This window comes from Sorex fumeus, unplaced genomic scaffold (assembly GCF_029834395.1).
Source record: "Sorex fumeus unplaced genomic scaffold, SorFum_2.1 ptg000002l, whole genome shotgun sequence".
Taxonomy (NCBI): domain Eukaryota; kingdom Metazoa; phylum Chordata; class Mammalia; order Eulipotyphla; family Soricidae; genus Sorex; species Sorex fumeus.
This window is the reverse complement of record NW_026606059.1, coordinates 18,672,501-18,686,276: the sequence shown is the minus strand read 5'-3', so window position 1 is coordinate 18,686,276 and position 13,776 is coordinate 18,672,501. Positions and strand designations below refer to the sequence as shown.

The 13,776-nt window shown below is 41.4% G+C and overlaps 1 pseudogene; it reads right to left on the bottom strand.

Moving 5' to 3' along the window:
• Positions 1-13,776, bottom strand: part of LOC130021846 (high mobility group protein B1-like) — a 36,622-nt pseudogene that overhangs the window by 13,723 nt on the left and 9,123 nt on the right.

The window sequence follows — 13,776 nt, the reverse complement described above, 5'->3', positions numbered from 1 at the left end:
ACGTATTCAATATGCCAAACATAGTAACAACAAAGTCTCACAATGGAGACATTACTGGGCCTGCTCGAGCAAATTGATGAACAACGGGAAGACAGTGCTACAGTGCTGTAGTGTTGGGCTTCATAATTTTAGAGAATTTCCATGCTACCTCCTTATCTTTATATTCTTTCCATAATGTGGCAGGAGCGATAGCACAGTGGTAGGGCGTTTGCCTTGCACGCAGCCAACATGGTCGACCCGAGTTTGATTCCTCTGCCCCTCTCGGAGAGCCCGGCAAGCTACTGAGAGTATCTCGCCCGCACGGCAGAGCCTGGCAAGCTCCCTGTGATGTATTCGATATGCCAAACACAGTAACAACAAAGTCTCCAATGGAGACGTTACTGGGCCCGCTCGAGCAAATCGATGATCAACGGGAGGGCCTTTACTTACTTACTTATAATGTGGCAATCAGTGGGTTCATACTGGCCCCATGATATAGATGATCATCAAGAAATGTGAGTTAACATACCTCCCCCGGAAAGAAGGGGTGTCACTCCCTTTCTCCTCTTTCCCCCTGGGCAGCAAGATGGTGGCCACCTCGGAGCTTTTTGGAAAGCCGGGTATGAGCCAGTGGTGACGGGGCAACTGCAACCTCATGGGAAGGGGGACGTTCCCGGCTCGCCCTTCACACCCTACCAAGGTCATGTGTTGCCTCCCACAAGCGGCTCTCCAGCATGGCCATGGCTCCAGAACCACAGAAACCAATCTCGTAATTATCTGACTCTTGGCAGAAATCGCTCCAAACTTAAAAAGTAAAATATCAGAAATCCAAAATCACATGATTCTCATAACCAGTTGTAGAAAACAAATTATTTCACGATGCCTTTTCAGCAGATCTGATAGTTGGGTGTAAACTCTAAACAATAATGGTGCATCTTTTGTCAAAATAATGAATTTAATCAAAGTAGAGAGTTAAGTAGAATTCATCTTCCTCACAGGCATTGGGCAGTGTAGGAGGGGGGTGTATTGGGGTTCTTGGTGGTGAAAAATAAGTATTGGTGAAGAGAAAGTTGTTTGATCATTGCATTACCAAGACTTAAACCTGAAAGCTTTGTAAGTTTTCTTAAACCTGAAAGCTTTGTAACTTTTCCCACAGTGATTCAATAAATAAAAAAAGAAAGAAATGTGAGTTAAGATATTTAAGCAAACAACAAAAGGCAGTAAGTCACTAGAGTTTCTGCTCTCTCCAATATTCCTAAGGCTTCCATGGGACCCTTACCATAAGAGCTGCATCTGAGGAGCCTATAATCAGGTTTATGTATTCCTTTCAAGTTCCTGGGAAATAGTGTCAGGTATGCTATTTCTAACTGTGAAGAAAGTGTTGAAAACTAGAAAAAATGGCGGCCGGGAGATAGTCCAGAAGGTAGGGAACTTGCCTTGCTCACATTAGACCCTGATTCAATCCATGATACTCTGAGGTTCCCCTGAGCTCGACCAGAAATGATCCTTTTGAGTGCAGAGTTTGGCCCATAAAACCAAAAACAAAAAGAAAAGAAAAACAATTTTGGAGCAAGAGTAGAGGAAGGAGGATGCTTGCCTTGCACACAGCCAACTGGAGTTCAATCTCCGGTACCCGTTGTGATCCCGCATCACCACCAGGAGGGATCTCTGAGTGCAGAGTCAGAGTAGTCCCTGGGCACCAATGGATTTGGCCCCAAAACAAAGACAAATGTTCAAAAGAAGTTTTGCTGTGCAATATGTAATATAGGAATAAGTGATGGGAAAAAATAAGAAAGCCAACATTCCAACAGCCTTACAAGTTTCTTCCCATGAAGAACCTGAAAAGAAGAAACCTAAAAGATGGGGAGGCTAAAAGATAGAAAAGTTTTTAAAGTATAAGAAAAGGAAATTAACTACATATCAAGGTTGTACTGGGAAAAATTCATATTGCTCAAGTGATCCTTTGTACTACTGTGCACAGCACCACCTTGAGGGAAACAATAAGAAATGCCATTTCATAGGTAATGATGTCCAATTCACTCCTTGGCGAAGCATTCAATTAGCACCTGTAGGTTTACCAAAACTTTTCTAGAGACTAGATAGTTGTGACACAATAAAATATAGAGCATATTCATTAGTAGGAAAACATCTTTTAAAAAAGTAATGTCTGGTTACATGTTAATTTATTTTAACATCTAAAAAATAGTATTAAAAACTAGAGGAGAGCTTTGTATTAAAATAAACATAAAAGGGCCATTGAACTTTTCATGAATGAGTTTTCCAGAATATATTTGCATAAACCAAATAAGAACAGAGTACCAGGTGTTGTGTGCACTACTTTATCCCCTTTTTTGTAACTGTGACATCATACACAGACACACACACACACACACACACACACACACAGAGCCCCCGTTGTAAGAGTGACTAGATATTTGAAAGTTCTTAGCTGGGAGCCCATTCTTGAATTATTTTATCAGTAAATCAAAAAGTCTTCAAATAGTGACTACCCCTCCTTCCTAGAAGGTATTTAAAATTGGTTTAAGGAACTCTCTTTGGAGAACAAACCAATTTCTCATTTTCCATTATGTGCTTCATTATGTCTTCAAATTCAATAATTCTCTCTATTTTTTTTGTGGAGGCAAGCGTATCCCTAGCAGGGGTGTCCTTCATCCTGTCAGTATCGGACACTATTCCTTCACCTCAAGACCCTCAGCACTGGGCCAGAGCGAAATTACAGCAGGCAGGGCATTGCCTTGCACCTGGCCAACCTGGGTTCGATTCTCAACATCCCATATGGCCCCCTGAGCACTACCAGGAGTAATTCCTGAGTTCAGAGCCAGGTGTAACCCCCAAGTATCACCAGGCGTGACCCCAAAAGCAAAATAATAATAATAAATAAAATCTAAAAAAAAAAAGACTCTCAGCACTGGCTCCTAGTGCTTATAAGAGTATATTTAGTGGGTAAGGTGCTTGCTTTGCATGCAGCTGTCTAAGGTTCAATCCCCAGCACCACATGTGGTCCCCCAAACCCCACCTGAAGTGATCTCTGAACACAAATCAGAACTGTGGGCCTGGATATGGCCTCCAAACCAAGAGTATCCTTGTTATCATAACACACAAGAAAACCTAACTCCAAAGCCAACAGCACTGTTTGCAAAGTTCCCATAGCCGCTGACTTTGGACACATCCGAATAAGGTTAAGCTCCCTCCCTACTGATTACTTCTTTCTGGTCTATGGATATTAAACTGTTCCTTGGGCCCTGACTTAGAACTGCTTCTGTCCACAGTCACACTAAGATCCCGCAAATTAGATATATTTTTTTCTTTTTGCGCCACACCCAGCAGTGCTCAGGGGTTACTCCTGGTTCTTCACTCAGGAGTTACTCCTGGTGGTGCTTGGGGGACCATATGAGATGCTGGGGATCAAACTCTGGTCAGCTTATGTGCAAGACAAACGCCCTACTCACTGTACTATCTCTCTGGCCCCTTTTTAAGTGCTTTTTTTCCCTTTCAAATTAGAATTTTTTAAACCAAGGGACACATAGTCACCTCCGGGCTCCCAGGAAACCCCATAGGAGCCACAGTTAAAACTCCCATAAATGGGAGGGCCACCGTGTGAGACTGGCGGGACAGAGGGGCCTCAAAGAAGGATGCAAGATCTGAAGGAGACCACAGTGAGGAAGAGGGTGAGAAACAGTGGTCTGTTCATCAAGCAGGCAAATAAGAAGTGACAGGCCACAAGTTCAAATCATCACATTCTGGGTCATCTGCTAGACTAGGCCGTGGCTGTCTGCCACACATTTTAAGAAAATGGGAAGTTTACTTTTTTTTATTAGTTTGATATGTCACACTTGAGCTGTAGTTGTACTCTATGAACCTCCTTTCACCTAAAGTCATTTTGTTAGGCTGTAAGGGCAAATAATTTGAAAAGATGAATTCTATTTCAGTTCTTCCTGAAGTAACCTTGGTGATGTTGAAGTAAATTTAGTGGACATACAGACAGTTTTCCAATTCTCTTTCCCAACATACAGATAAGGTGGTATCTACCTGCTGTCTTCTCATAGTGGAGTATCCTCTCATAGTTGTTTTATTAATTTTTTCTTTTTGAGTCACAACCAGCAATGCTCAAGGGTACTCCTGGCTCTGCACTCAGCAATTATTCCTTGTGGTGGTCAGGGGACCATATGGGATCCCAGGGATCGAATCCAGGTTGGCTGAGTGCAAGGCACTCTTGTACTATTGCTCTGACCCCTCATAGTTTCTTAAAACCCTCCTCTATCTTAACTGTAATAGGTTTTATGCTAATGAAATTGTTCTTAATTTTGACTTTTAGTGGAAATATTTATGAAATTTTCTATTAAGATAGTCTGTGGGTACTATGTAAGTAGTAGCCATTATTGTTATGATTGTCATAATCATTTTTTATATTGCTGGGTTAAGAATAGGAAATATGACTTTGAATTTACTTTTGAAGGTCACCATAATAAATACACAGAATTAAAGAAAATGTCTTCACTTTTTTTGAGAAAATCAAATACATCATGTATAAACCGTGATTTAATACTTTCTGAAAACTTACAAAATGCCATATAAATCATTATTAATAATAAATGTAATATATCATAGACAACATATTACATAATTATAGTTTATTTATGATAAATTAATTTAAAGATAAATATAAAAATTCTTACATCCCACCAGATAGGATGGGAAAGTAATGTAGAAGTCAACTAAGCTTGATTCACAAAAACATTAACACAAATTTCAGGCTAAGATAAGAATGAGGAAGCATAATATTTTATAATAATACCAGGTAAAATTCACCGAAGAATTTCGGCTTCTCCAGAATGCAACTCTACTTCCTTTTACACTGCAATAACTTACAATCTATAATTAAAAGCTATTAAGTAAGTGTGTTAAATTGAGTTCTTATTTGAATTTTTTTTTTAAATTTGTGTTGGGCTGGAGCGATAGCACAGCGGGTAGGGCGTTCGCCTTACAAGCGGCCGACCTGGCCGACCCGAGTTCGATTCCTCCGCCCCTCTCGGAGAGCCCGGCAAGCTACCGAGAGTATTCGATATGCCAGACACAGTAACAACAAAGTCTCCAATGGAGATGTTACTAGGCCCGCTCGAGCAAATCGACGATCAACAGGAGGGCCTTTTACTTTTACTATTAACACAAAAGCTCTCAACTAGCAACAACAGATCAGTAAAACATCAGACAAGGACTTAAAGTCCCCATTAATGTCCCCATGGTGATATACACGATTTCCAGAAATTTTCTTTTACTGATTATTTCTGATTCAGAAGGAAAAAAAAAAACTGTCAGGTCAAATGTCTACATTCGATGTTGATAGGAAATTTTGCTTTAGCAAAAGTTACACATATAGTTTAGTATCCACAATTGGAGTATTTAAAGGAGCCATAAAATAATGAGTTAAATGGAGCTATAATATGGATTGCCATTCCTGTATTCTTAATTTACTTTAGAGTACCTTTAATTTCTGCTATTCTTGTCCATCACCATCAGCTATAGTGCATGTGTGTGTGTGTGTATGTGTGTGTGTTATTTATGATTTTAGCCAGCCTAGTGAGAGGATAAAGGTTGAGAAATGGGAGTGTGGAGGCTGCAGTTTCAGAATTTTCCATTTTTACCTTTCTCACTCTGACAGCTCTCATTTGGTGGAATAAGAGTTAAGGTAGGAATCGCCCCCACCAGTCAGTATATCCATTTAATTATACAAAAGAATAATAAAATAATACATAAAATAATAATAAAATAAAAATAATAATAAAAATAATAAAACTTACTGAGGCCCCTTGGAGGGGGTGGGTTGAGTTTCCCTCCCTGACCCGGGCAGAGCCCCGTCAGCTGAAAACCTCCAGAACCAGCCACAGCCATGCTGAGACCACTCTCCACACGTCCAGACAAGCCTCATGCATGAAGGAACCAGCAGAGGAACCCAGACATGCGGGTCCTGGGGCTGAGATCTCCAAGCCTGCTCGGATCAGGACTGGGCCTTCTCCACCCAGATCCCCCATTTTCCAGTAGATAGGCGTTGCACCTACCAGCTGCCGCCAACGCCAGGTGGTCCCATCAACGGCCAAGACCCAGAGACTATAAAATCCAGCTCCCGGAAGCATGCGGCCGCATTTGTGGCCGTGAGACATCTTATTATCTCATTTTTACTTTGGAGAACCTGGCAGGCTACCGAAAGTATCCTGCCCGCAAGGCAGAGTCTGGCAAACTTCCCCTGTCATACTCAAGATGCCAAATACCAGTAACAATGATAGGTCTCATTCTCCTAGTCCTGAAAGAGTATTGAATATGGCTCTTTTAAAATCTTAGGGCTAAGAAGAAGGAGACGTTACTGGTGCCTGCTTGAGGCAATTAACGAACAACAGGATGATGATGATCGTGATCGTGATACAAAAGAAATCGGGAACATAACTACTGAATGGGTTAAAAGATTTACAGACCTACTAAGAGCCAAACTGTGACCACGAGTGTGTTTATTTCCTGGCCTCTGTGTGTCTCATCTCTAACATGATGATTTGAAACTACTTTTATCAATGTTTACTCAAACACAAAACTGTCAAAAATATCTATGTATTTATTTTTTCCTAGAGTTTCTCAAGTACCACAATCTCTTTTTAAGAGAACTGGAGGAAATCAATGCAGTGCATTTTGCTGTGGGATTTCTGGATCTTTTCTTCTATGGGTTTGGTTACCACTTCAATCAGTGATTTCTGAGTTTAAAAAGTAGCTCACATCTAGGATATACGCAATATAGATACTTACATACTTCTTTCTGTCTGAGTGAGCCCTCTTAGACAGCTGCTTACCCAGCCTTATTTTCTTTGGACTGTACAGCCCCTCTGGGTAATGACTGTATTGGTCTTCACAGACTATCCTATGACATTCTTATAGAGAAAAGAGCCTCACCAGACAAGACTTTCAGTCTTTCTGCGTATTTAATTTGAGTTATTTTAGCTAAGCTATTTGAATTACATTGCTGTTAGACATGGCATAATGGCAGTCTAACAGAGGCTAATGTGCTAGGAAAATTCAGACCTGACTCATGAATAAACTTTTGAGTACCTCCTTAATGAAATATCCATAGGTAGTGGGTATATGGTAGGAAATGAGGATTCCCAAATGTTTCCAAAGTTAAGAGAATGTGAAATTATGCTAAATCCCCTAATATCTCCATATGAACACACAAACACACATGTATGTATATATATATATATATATATATTTCTAACGATTCATCCACATGAATTAATATATAAGAAACAAAAAAGAACAGGTTAATATTTTAGAGCAAGGCTTGGAAATCTGTGATCGGTAGACTAAATCCAGTCACCATCTATGAATAGTTTAATTGGAATGCAGTCACACTTGTTTCTTTATATACTATCTAGGTTAGCTTTATGCTGTAATAGGAAAGTTGAGTATTGAAGATGCACTGCATGACCCTCAACTCTTAAAATATTTACTATCTAAGCCTTTGCGCTGGAGCAATAGCACAGTGAGTAGGGTGTTTGCCTTGCATGCAGCCAACATGGTCGACCCAAGTTCGATTCCTCCGTCCCTCTTGGAGAGCCTGGCAAGCTACGGAGAGTATCTTGCCCGCACGGCAAAGGCTGGCAAGCTACCCGTGATGTATTCAATATGCCAAACACAGTAACAAGTCTCACAATGTTACTGGGCCTGCTCAAGAACTCTAAGCCTTTACAGAAAGTTTTCCAGTACCTGTTTTAAAATGTCAAGTCTGATTATTTACAACTAGGGATTATTTCAGCTACAGAGTTTGAAGGCTTTCTTTACATGTAATAGAAGAAGTTGGATAACTTAACTTTTACTCCAGGTCTTTATCGTCAAGAAATGGTATATTTATAATTATGTCAGGACAATGCCAACATCAAGAGGCAAACTGGTATTTTATAAAAGTCATGTAAAGGGAAAATGGCTATCAAACAAATACAGAGATTATTTTAAAATTTTGTCTGAGTGCTATAAGTATAAAGTTGTACAATTAAAAATGAATCCGCTAAAAAAGGAACAGAGTTTTGTTTTGTTTAAAATGTGTATATATGTGTGTGTTTATATGTACATATATATGTAATATATGTGAAATCTCTTTCGGGATCAGGTACCTGGCCACATGAGCTAGACTGTCATGTCCCCTCCTTACCAATTGTTGCAACCAATACCGTTGTTGGTTTCATCAAAAATATACAAACTTTTAAAATTTTTTAAAAAGCTGTCCTGATGTCTGCACTTCAAGAGCTCAACCTGAAGTAACTAATAGTCCTTTTAAATTCTAAAACTTTCTTCCAAAAAAAAAAAAATACCCTGAATATCTTACCCTTTAACTACTTTAGTGATAGTAAGCAAGCCTGGTGTTTTTTCTGAAATTCTAGTCTGTAGCACTGTCTTCCCACTATTCATTGATTTTCTCAAGCGGGCACCGGTAACGCTTTGTGAGACTTGTTGTTACTGTTTTTGGCATATCGAATACGTTATGGGTAGCTTGCCAGGCTTGCTGAGCGGGCGGAATACTCTCATACTCTCAGTAGCTTGCCGGACTCTCCGAGAGGGGTGGAGGAATTGAACCCAGGTCAGCCACATGCAAGGCAAACACCCTACCCTCTATGCTATAGCTCCGGCCCTCTGAAATTCTAATGCACTTTAATTATAATGATGCAATGGAAAAAATGAATGACTTTTAAATGGAGGTTTTCTTGAGCATAAGGGAAGTCAGAATTGGAGAGATAGTACAGAGTGTAAGGCACTTGTCTCACATGTGCTTCTTTGATCCTGTCACCATGTATCGTCATTTCTGAGCACAGACCTAAAGATATCTCTAGATTACCACTGGGTCTGACCCCAAATCTCTCCCTCTGTAGAAAAAAAATTAAACTGAACAAGGAAATTCAAGCACAAATAAAGCCTTTGTGAGTTGTGGCAAATAAAACAGCAATCTATCCATGGTTAGATTGGAAGCCTGACTCAAGTGCTGTGGTAGAAGACAGGAAAAAGAAGGGACCACTAAATTGGAGGGATCTGTCGGGATGGGAGAGGTGTGCTGAAAGTAAACAAAGGACCAAACATAATGGCTTCTCAGTATTTGTTTTGCAAACCATAATGCCCAGCACTCTAGCACTGTCCTCCTGTTGTTCATCAATTTACTTGAGCGGGCACCACTAATGTCTCCATTGTGAGACTTGTTGTTGCTGCTTTTGGCATACCGAATACACCACAGGGGAGCTTGCCAGGCTCTGCCATGTGGGCTAGTTACTCTCCGTAGCTTGCTGGGCTCTCTGAGAGGGGCAGAGGAATCGAACCCAGATCGGCAATGTGCAAGGCAAAAGCCCTACTCGCTGTGCTATGGCTCTGCCCCAGTAGTAGAGAGAAAATAAAAGTGAAAGTGTCTGCCATAAAGGCAGGGGGTGGGGTGATGGGGTGTGTCGGTAGGGAACCCAGGGACATTGGTGGTGGGAAATGTGTGCTGGTGGAGGGATGTTGTTAGATCATTGTGTGACTGAAAGTCAATTATAAAGGCTTTGTAACTGTATCTCAAGGTGATTCAACAAAAAATAAGTTAAAAATTAAAACACGTATGGAGAAACCTGGGGTTAGTTTGAGAGGTAGAGGAGAAGCATAGCATGTAACAAGGCCCTGAATTTGATCCCTGCCATTACAGTGCTCTGGGCATCACCAGGGAATTCCTGACAGTTCCTGGAGTTGCTGGGAAGGACACTCCATGGCCGAAGCACTGGACAGGCAGGCAGGTAGTCACATCCCACTTGCCAAGCACTGTTGGAAGCATCCACATTCCCATCTGGCGCTACTGGGAGTGACCCCTATAAAAAAATTGTTGCATGGTTCTCCTTGTATATTTGACAGGCTTCACAAATACGGTCTCTTTGATTATCCCTCTGACATAACGTTTGAATGAAAGAAGCAAAGGAAATTTTAAATTAAAAAGCTTGGGATTTCAAAATAATGAATGTAATCAATGTAGAGAAGAGTTAAGTAGAAATTATCTGCCTCACAGGCATTTGGAGGGGTGGGAGGGGTGGGAGGGGGGTATACTGGGGTTCTTGGTGGTGAAAAATGAGTACTGGTGAAGGGAAAGGTGTTTGATCATTGTATGACCAAGACTGAAACCTGAAAGCTTGGTAACTTTTCCCATAGTGATTCAATAAATAAATATAAAAAGAAAAAAAATAAATTAAAAAAATTAAGGTGGCGTTCATGCCCAATTCAATCAGCTAATCAGTGGCTGAATAAATAGCAGTACTCCTACCAAAAAAAAAAAAAAAGCCTGGGATAAAGAATCCTATATTGCTTTTTTTTTTTTTTTGACTCATCAGAGTCTATAGTCAGCAGCATATTTGAACGGTGAAGAAATTGTTGAAATACACCAAAAATGATAAGGTCCTAGAACATTTTATTTATTTGAAGAAATATTTAATAATAGTCAAAGTTCCATAGTTAGTATCTACTAATTGTGAGCTGTGATAGAGACACAGTGTATTCAGATGAAGAACAGAGAAAAGGGCTTGCCCTAACAGTGTTACTTATGAGATTCTTCAGAGCTTCTAGTAACTCAAGTCCTGTGAGTGGTGGTGGCTGAGCAGCAGACCGGAAGCTGAAAGTGAATGGCTGGCCTAAGGCATCAGGCCACTGATTCAGCAACCACAGGCGGGAAGCTCCGCACCATCTTCCCTTCACAGTAGTTCAATCATCCCAGTAAGGCTGGGAACTAGAGTGCTGTTTCAGAGCTGTTTCAGAGCTGGTCTGAGGGTTAAGGGCTGCCTGCCCCTGAGAGATCTTGTGACTCAGACCACTCTGAAACAAAGGACAGACTTCCTGGAGGGAGGGATCAAGATTTCCAGATTGGAGTCTGGCAGCCTGAAGGCCTGTGATTCAGACCCTGCTGGGTTCCCAGGCTCACCTGCCCTTGGCTTCCCACAGCTGAAGCTCTTTGAACCCCGCCTGCTGCTGCCTTCGCCTTATCCCGAGGCCTCACTTCATGCACCTCATTATTGCAAGGTGCCGTCCACCCTCCCTCCACTCGGTTCCCAAGCTTGACCTGCATTTGGGAAAATGCTGATTGCTGATATTGTGAGTCATCCTAGGTTTTCTCAACCAGAATTGCCGGAGGCCAGATCCAGCAATACATTTTTTTTTTCAATTTCTGTCAGCTGATTTTAGCTAAGTGTGAGTAACAAAGGAGAAAGGCTCTAGACCAGAGGTTTTCAAAGGGTAATCCCTGAAGCAGCAGCAAAACTATCATCAGGAAATTTGTTACAAACAAATTTCTTTTCTAATGCCCAAACAGATTCTTGGGCATTGCCTCAGACTTGCTGAAAGAGAAACTTCCAGAAAGTGTCTACTAATCTGCGCTTAACAGGCCCCTGTAGTAATTTTTAGCTGTGTTCAAACTTGAGAATCTTTGTTCACAGCTCCACTCACTTTCAAAGATGAGTATGAAAAAGGAAAAAGAGGAACTAGCAATGATCACCTTCACCAAGTGCTTAAATGTCACATCATCCGTGTCAAATGTCTCCTGAATATGACACAGCAAAATCGCCTCACCGTCTGTGGTCTTCTTTCCCAAATACTCCAGACGCCGTAACTGGAAAACAGAGTCCTAGACATCAAATTTGAAAGCTAAGCAATTTTCTCTGTGCCCAGACTTTTTTACTTTAGTTCATTTTACTCTCAGAAACAAGAGCTTGCTGAGTTTCTAGTGGTAATTTGCTTATGGGATGTTATAAAATCCCACTAGGATGGTGAAAATAGACACATTCCCTGGACCTGTTTGCACTGACTTTACCTGAAAAAAAAGGGGGGGAGATGAAATGAGTTGCTGATGATTAAAAATCAGGAGAAACTAGTTCTTGAAAATATATCTTGCTGCCTGTCATATATAAGTCCGGGTTATCTTGCTTTAGTAAAAACAATTTTTTAAAAAAAATCACTGCAAGAATAGTACAAAAGTGCTCATTCCCTTTCAGACATGTATAACCTGGAGGCAGCCTGGTCCGAATTAAACCATAGCATATGGACTTTTCAGGGATGAGGAGCATCACTGTCCGAATAACTCAGGAGCTGCTGTGGTAACCAAACTGAGGAGTGGAGATGAATCCTTGGGTCTCCACACCCCTCTCAACCATAATTTCTTCCAAATCTTTCAAGAGGACCTATTTCCTACTCTTAAACTCTTTCAGAAACGCAAAGAAACAGGAATTCTGAATAGTTTCCATGAGACCAGACCAACATTACACTGATACCAAGAGCTGACAGATGAATCACTAAAAAAGGAAATGCAGGATCAGAGAGGTATGTGGACAGCCCAGGTTTGATCCCACATGGTCCTGCAGGCACTGTGTCCAGCGATCCTCAGACACTGAGCCAGTTGTAACTCCTGAGCACCAGATGCGGCCCTCAAAGAAAAAAAAAAAAACTACAGACCTATATCCCAGGTGGACGTGGACACAAAATCTTTGACACCAGATGCCAGAGAGATAATACATGGGGCTAAGATGTCTTTGATGCCCAAAGAGACCACAAATGGTTAAGTGAACCCTTTCAAAATGACCCTTAAGCACAGAGACACAACTAAGGCCTGAGCGCAGCTGGGCATGTCACAAATCATTCTCCCATGCCAAATACATGTATATACGCAGAGCAATTAACGTGGGCTGGAGAGATGGTACAGTAAATAGGGCCTTGCCTTGCATACTGCCACGGCCAGGAAGTGTGGCCACTTGTGTGAGCACTTCAGCAATTTCTGATGAGCATCAAAACCATAACTTCTGTATCTCAACTAAGACTGCATGTCCCAGAGAGCACTGTACGAGAATTACAACTAACGAGCACACACTTCAACTAGCACAGCAGACCAAAGTGGGAGCACGACACCTGATGTGCACTCCCCATCCAGCACCGATGATCTAACAAAGAGAGAAGTATGTTAGCTCCCACTTATAACTGTGTCCAAAATACCAAGTACCCAGTAATCAACTTAACAAAGGAGGATTTATTCGTTGAAATTATTTTAAAAATCTATTTAAAGAAGCAGAATAAAGGTCCAGAGAGATAGTACAGGACATAAGGCACTTGTCTCTTAAGATGCCAACCCAGCTGTAATCTCTAGCACTGCATATGTTCCCCTGAGCTTGGAGGAGGAGAAGGAAACGAAGGAGGAGGGGGAGGAGAATGAGGAGGAGGAAGAGGAGGAGGAGGAGAAGGATGAGGGGAAGAGAAGGAGGAGGAGGAAGTGGAGGAAGAGGAAGAGGAAGAGGAGGAGGAAGAAGAAGAAGAGGAAGAGGAGGAGAATGGGGAGGAGGAGGAGGAGAGGAGGAGGAGGAGAAGAAGGAGGAGAATGAGAAGGAGAAGGAGAAGAAAGAGAAGGAGAAGGAGAAGAAGAAGGTGGGGGAGAATGGAGAAGGTGGGGGAGGAGGAGAAGGAGGAGGAGGAGGAAGATAAAAGTGAGAGGAGGGAGAAGAGGGAGAGAAGGAAGAGGAGGAAGAGGGAGAAGAAGAAGAGGAAGAAGAGGAAGAGGAAAAAGAAGAGGAAGAGAAAGAAGAGGAAGAAAAAGAAGAAGAAAAGAAGAAGAAAAGAGGATGAGGAGGAGAAGGAAAAGAAGGAAGGAAGAGGAGGAAGAGATTAAATGGGAAATTATTCAATTACACAATTTGCACTTTTTATTTAATTATCATGAATTGCAAAGTTATTTATGATTGAGTTTCAGGCATACAATGTTCC